This window comes from Melampsora larici-populina, assembly GCF_000204055.1.
Source record: "Melampsora larici-populina 98AG31 unplaced genomic scaffold MELLAscaffold_154, whole genome shotgun sequence".
Taxonomy (NCBI): domain Eukaryota; kingdom Fungi; phylum Basidiomycota; class Pucciniomycetes; order Pucciniales; family Melampsoraceae; genus Melampsora; species Melampsora laricis-populina.
This window is the reverse complement of record NW_006768917.1, coordinates 1-7,286: the sequence shown is the minus strand read 5'-3', so window position 1 is coordinate 7,286 and position 7,286 is coordinate 1.

The following is a 7,286-nucleotide window of genomic DNA, read 5'->3' as shown; positions in this document are numbered from 1 at the left end:
AAACCGGGCAGGGTCCAACCCCCTCGGCCCAAGGTGATTTCAAAAAGATTCCCAAGTCCGGAATGGTTTGTCACCCCCCCAGGTTTCTGGGCTTCCTTTTGTTGCCGCCAAAGAAGTTTTTGATAAGTTGAACCCCATGAATCCATCCTTCTTGGTTTCCACTTTTTTTTATCAAAACAGGCTGCGGGGCCGGGGTGTGATTATTTGGCCCCCTTTGGTTCGCTTTGGGGCTGGCAACATACAAAACCCTTCTTGGTGTTTCCCCCCCAAGAGGTACACCCCGAAAAGGGTGGGCCCCCTTCTAATTAATTTGGCAAAGCACCAGTGTAAACCCCCCCCTGGATCAAAGAAGAAATTAAATCTCCATTGGGGTCCCCCCTGCCCTAAAAGTCCCAATGATTTCCCCGGGGGGGGGGGAAAAATTCTTTTTCTTTTTCAAGCCATCCCCCGGGGGTTTGTTTTCTAATCCTTTGACAACCGGTTGAACGGAACGCCGCCAAAAAACGGTGGCGGGGGGGGTGGCGGGGCGGGTCGCCCCGCCACCGCTCAGAGATTTTTTTTGCAGCGGGTTAAAGCGTCCCGCCATCGCCCCGTCCAAAAATTGGGGCTGTAGCGGGTTGTAAAAATGGCGGGGCGATTTAGATTTCCGCCCCGCAGCCCTTGCCCAGAGCGGCATGTAGCGGTCATGCAGATCTTCTCAAATGGATTCTTGCCAACTGCGACCCAACAAGCTCTTTGGACAAGCACGAACAGGCTTCCTCACCCTTGGCGCGATATCCTCCGCTTTCCGACCAGCCAAATCATCGATAACCTCCACTAATCAAGAAACCAAATACTCAAAAACTCATCTTGTTGCCCCAACCGACTCAAACAAACTGAAGCATATCATATCGTGAGCCCTTTTTTCTTTTTTGATGACGTCTTTGAAGCCCAAATTGACTCAATCAACCCCATTTCTTTCTTTCAAGCACCTCCTCCGATTCTCGGACCTGACTTTCTAGGGTATGCAATGTTATATAAAGCTGAGTAATTTTGTTTCATCCCTTTTCCCGCACGATCATCCTCCAATCTATCGTAAAAATATTAGCAATCTGTTTGATACCATCACTCATATCAGCTCCCTTAAACAAAAACGTGAAGTTAACCAAAACTTACCTTTCCCTTTTCTCTTGAATTCTCATCGTACCATTGATAGATTTCGATTGAAACTATGGCCCATGCTATGTCAACCCTTGCTCCTCCTACTACTGCTAGTACAAGTACCGGTCCTACTCTTCGCCCTCGTAGTCCTACTAGTCCTAAGCCTGGTTTTGTGATTCAATCCCCTGACTCACGAGTTTCTCTTCAACGTCCTTCTGCCGAAGATAGCGACAGTGAGTTGCCGTCCGACATCGAATTTGACAAACGTGCCTTTGATCCGGCTCAGATCATCGAATCCGACTCTGATTCTTCTGTCGTTGAGATTACTCAAGCTCAAGATTTCATACCAAAGATCCCCAAAAAGAAAAAGAAGGCTACTCAAATTGTCAAGGTCAACAGTACTCGCGCCAAGCGTCGTCCTCGGGGTTCTGGTGCGTCAGTCACCTTGATCGAAGGCCCAGGAAAAAAGGCCAAGACGAAGAAGGCTGTGCCTGTACCAGTCCCAGTAAGTCACACATTTCAATTTCATCCTTTACTTTTGATTATAAACTGATATACGATTTTTTTCTTGTTTTCCCTTTTCCCTTTTCCTCTCTTACTTATCATTTCTTTGCTTTAATCGCTATCGATATCTCCAGACTGGGGTTCCCGACTGTATCGATGTAAATCAGGATTCGGACGTAGAAGTTGTCCAAACCGAAGGGGTTCGCCGTGCCCAACTTGGACGGGTCGCCAAGCTGTTGGAGTTTTATCATCCTCCAACTCACGTTCAGGGCGAGGTAAGTGTTTTCTATTTTTTATCAATACTGTAGTTTGATAACTTGCTAATGCTTGTTTTATTTGATCTAGGCCGGCGATGATCCTCGCTTGTACAAATGCCGGTGGTGCGGAGACTCGTTCACGCGTGGACGTCGCACTCACTACAATCTTTATGCTCATCGCGACGGTGCTAAGGGCCGCTCTGCATGTCCTCGACGATCACGTGCCATACAAGCCGGCTGCCAACTACCTTTATCACGAGCTCAAGAACAAGCTGCCTTGGATTCTGCTTCGAACGAAGCTAAAGGTCAACCCACTCTCGATTCATTTCTATCACGTACCACCTTCAATGTCGAATTATGCAACATTGTCCTGGTTATGTGGATCTTATTACATGCCCTCCCATTCAACCGATTCTATGACGCCCCCCTGCGTGCCGCATTCAAACTCGCCAACCGTCGTGCCGATTTGAGAACTCCTACTTGGGCTGCTGGTGTGGCCAAAGACTTGTATAGTAGTTTAAGTTCGTCAGCTATCTCATTAATCCAAGTAAGTACATTTCCTCTATCACTATCTTGTCTATAACCTCAACTGACAAATGCTATGTATACAGAACAACAAAAGCAAATTCTCGTTGATCCACGATGTTTGGACCACCAAAGGAAATCGTTATGCTTTCATTGGTGTATCGGCCAATTATATCGATGACCACTGGAATTTTCGAACTCTCCATCTCACCTTGAAATTAGTGGCTTGGAATAAGTACGGCTATCTCTTAGCCAAACCTGTCGGTCGTTTCTTGATGACTCACAATTTGCACAAAAAGATGAGTTTTTCAATCTCAATTTTTATTCAATTTCATTGCTTCGCTTTCCAACTCAAGTTATTATTGTAACTAATCTTTTATCTTTTGAAATGCTTACATCCTAGGTCAGACGACTGATTCAGGTGCTGCCAACAACACAATGGCACGCGAAATGGAAATTATGTTTTCTGAAGGCGATGATGCAGTCGATTGGGATTCCGCTCAAAACCATGTACGGTGCTACGCACACAAGCTTGGCTTAGTGGTCAAGAAGGGCCTCAAAGTATTAGGCCTATCTGCTGGTCACATCAAGCCCACCACCCCTGCCAATACTTCCATCCCAGTTCCAACCATGGTCTTGAATGACGATACGGCTGAAAATGTTGATCATGATGAATCCGATGATGAAGACGATGTCATCACTTCTCAAGCTGATTTAGGAATGAGACACGAGAAAGCTGAAGATGACGAGAAGGACGATGACCCGAATTATGATGATCTTCCTACGGATGGCTGCATCGTTGTAAAAGGTGCATTGAAGGTTTGTCACAACTTCTTATTCTTATTCCAATCATTTCATCTTGCTTTATAATCTTTTCTAATCTTTTTTGTTGTTTGTAGTTGAAGGAATTTAACGCCCTTCTCACTCGCAGCAATGCCAGGCGAGGCGAGTTCCAAGCTCGAGCTGCTCAGATGGGCTATCATGGACCTGGTCCAATTGCAGGTTGGGGTGTTCGTTGGAACATCGATCTGTAGATGTTCTCTCGCCTGGTGGCTGGCCGAGACGTAAGTTTTTTTCGTTTGTGGAGGTGTCTCTTGCAGCATGACTGATCCAATCAACAAATTATTTCAGGTTGTCGATTCCATTCTTATTGCCGATAGGAAAACTAAGTACTACCAAGGCATGATGATGACTATGGATGAGTGGGATGCTGTAGATACATTCTGCAAGGTTCTAGAAGTAAGTACCTCATAAAATCCATCTCTACCTTTGTCGATTGCCGCGATCAATTGAAGTTCTGACATCCTCTTTGCTAGATCTTTCGTCATTCAACCAAGCGTATGGAAGGCAACAGTCCAACGGGTGCCATTCTTCTGGCTGAGTATCTCAGAGTAACCGAGTTGCTCAACGAGATATCCGCCACTACTTCCTTTCCAAGCATCGGAATCATGGTCGAAACCATGATACAACAGCTTTTGAAATACCGCGACGAAGCTTTGTCCGCCGAGGTGATTCTAGTAGCCACTGTCCTCAATCCTAGGTTTCGACTAAAGTTCTTTGAACTACACTACCCCGACCATGCATTACGAGCTCAAGCGTGCATGGACCACATCTTTCAGGCCGCTCTGCACAATTGGCCTGTTACCCCGGCCTCCACTCCTGAACCAATCACATCAACCCATACTAGTGATCCGTATGATCAGTTTGATATTTTCACTTCATCAGCTGCCTTTCAAACATCCGAATCTATCCGTTCGACTGAACTCGAGTCATACCTTCAAGGCAACCACCCAATTCCTCCTGGCCAAAGCGAGTTATCTTGGTGGGACGTAAGTTTTGCATTTTCTTACAACCATCAAAAAACAATTAAGAACTGACAATCTATTTCTTTGTGTTTAATAGGATAATTCCTGCCATTACCCAGTTCTTGCGTCCATTGCCCGTGACTATCTTAGCATTTCGGCTACTTCATGCGCTGAAGAACGTGTGTTTTCTTCAGCAGCTGATATTGCTGTTCCGGCCCGTGGTTCCTTAAAACCAAAAACTATCTCTCGTGCAGTTGGCTGTCGAGAGTGGCTAAGACATGGTATCACCACTGTGGACAAATTCTCTGAAGCCATCAGTTATCTTGTCTCCTTTCAAACTCACGCTCGCAAACAAAAATAGGCAAGCTTATTTATCAGAATAATCTTTTCTTTTGATCTTTTGTCTTTTTTTCCTCCAACAGTTCTCTTTGTTTGATTTTATTCACTCACTTTTCAAGTCACTCCTTATTATTATATTTAGGTACTCTTTCTTGTTACTTTTCCTTTGAATTTATTCTTTCACTTTTTTAATGTTTTGAGTCGCTCCTTTGTTTGTGTTACTTTCCCTTTCTTCTTCAACTCCATTAATATTTTATGTTGCTCCTTTTTGTGTTGTTTTTCTTTTTATTCTTTCACTTCATTAATATTTCGAGTCACTCCTTATTCACCTTTTTGAATGTTTTGATTGTTTTATGTAAATATTCTTCTGTTCTATGTAGATATTGAAAAAAAATTGTTAATAATTTCGTCGCCTCGTCCCGCTTGCTTTTCTTCGAAAAGAAGGTAGCGGGGCGAGAGCGGGTTCAAAACGCGCGCCGCTGCATGAATGAAGTAGCGGGTCTTGACATAAAGCGGGGCGGGAGTGAGCCTCTCATGTAGCGGAACATCGCTCCGCTTCAAAAAAATCACACGAAAGCGGGGCGGGGCGGGGCGCTTCAACCGTTGTCTCTGAGCAATTATATTGCATGACTGCTGACAACACCTCAAATAACACGGCTATGGTCCAGTGCCTTTTGACCATGATTCCCCAATTTGATGCCACACAAAACCTTCATGGTTGTGTGGCTCATGTCATCAATTTGATAGCTAAGGCTGGGCTAGCAGTATTTGATCAAAAGGATCCACCACTACCAATCAATGCACTTGATCCTTCCATTCCTCAATCTTGATCTTCTCTTCCCTTGTTTGGTGAGCCTGCCTCACATTCTGAAATTTCTAGTGTTCTCACTTGGATCTGTGGCTTCCACACAAAGATTAAACACTCTAGTCACCTTAAAACAGCCCTTGATAACACCATAGCAAGTTGTGCCACATTGGAAAACAAAATTGGTTTAGTTCACAAGGTATCTACCCACTGGTCTTCAGCCCATTTGTCCCTGTCACAATTTGTAGAGCTTAGAGTGGTCATCAAGTATTAATTCAATTGTAACCCCGTGTTGGAGTGCTTCAAACTTGAACATGAGGAGTGGCTCTTGGTAAAAAAACTTGGTACAATTCTTATTGCCTCTTGCTACCTTGACAAAAGCGATTGAAGGTCACTTATACCAAACTTTTTTGGTGGTCATGCCTGACTACCAGTGGCACATGGAATGTCCTGAAAACCTGAGCTTTTTCTCTATCATATTTATTTTTCTTATTTTGTTTACTTATCCTTTGATACTTAAAGTTATAGGCCTGGGCCAGCTCTCAATGTCAGGAACTTAAAGTGGTCATCATGTCAATGATCAAAAAGATCATTTAATACCAGGGGGCTTCCCAGAAGAAGGCAGTCTACATATTCACTGCAATTCTTGATCCTTGCCGCAAGTTTACTGTGGTCAAAGCCCAAACAATGGAATCTCTTGGTTGGGGACATGAATATTTGAGTCAAATTTTACTGATCACACCAGCAAATTCAGACCCACTTTGGACCCAGACATTGAGATTGTCAAACCTCAACAGATCCTCAATCTTGATCAACCACAACACTATATCAAACATTGCAAAATTGGCCCAAAAATTGCACTGTTCTGGCTGCAACCATACATTTTGCTTCCTCAGAATTTCTAACACCTCTTGCACTACTGCTTAACGACTTACCCCTGGTCTAGTATAAATGAGGATATCATCCTGATAAGCTGCAACGTCTCGACCAATGTGGGCCTTTAGAATATCCTGAATGAAATATTGAAAAATCCAGGAGGGCCTGGTGGTCTGAACGGCATTGTCAAGGGCTCAAACTGACCTGCCTTGCAAATAAAAGCCAGCTTGGCTTCATCACCTTCACATACTTGGAGGTTATTATAACCATTGTGCATGTCTCAGCTAGTGAATTGGTCTGCATTTAACAAGCTATCAATGAACTCCATAGTTAAAGGTAATGGGTACTTATTCTTTATTGTGACAGAATTCAATTCCCTGCAGTCCAAACAAGATCACAGATTACTGTCCTCCTTTCCCGTGAATAGAAAAGGAGCAGCCCATGGTGAGGTGGTTTGATGTATTGTGCCGTTTGCAAGTTCTTTGTTGAGCATTCCATTAAGTGCTTCAGCTTCCTCACGCAACAGTGGTATCACTTTTCCTGCTTGTGGTGTGGCACAGGGGTAGGACATTGGAATTGAATTTTTCAAACATTGGAAGATAATCATGATAGCATTTTGTTACTAGGTCTTCTGCTTGTTTCTCTGGTACCTCCTTGGCCTCTTCTGCGGCAATTTTTGCAGACAGGTTCCAAGATGTTTTATATATTGCTCTGTTTGGTACACAATTTTGGAAATAAAGATGGCTTGCTAGCTGTTTCCAAAATCAGAATATTGGGAAGGGTACACGTACTTAGCAGGAGCTTTCTAGAGAACATAAGTTTCTCAACCCCCTTGTCACTTTTTCATATGCCTCTCAGGCTCCAAATCATTGTGGTCCATCATGGTTTTGGTTGGCGTAGACAACACTACATCTTGCATAGTGGCAGGTACTTTGTGATGGCTTTCTACTTGCTTATTTTTGTCCTTGAGTTATGTTTTAAGATTCAAGGAATGTTCTGGCTTGCCAGCTGCTTCAAAACTTTAGAATTGGGAAA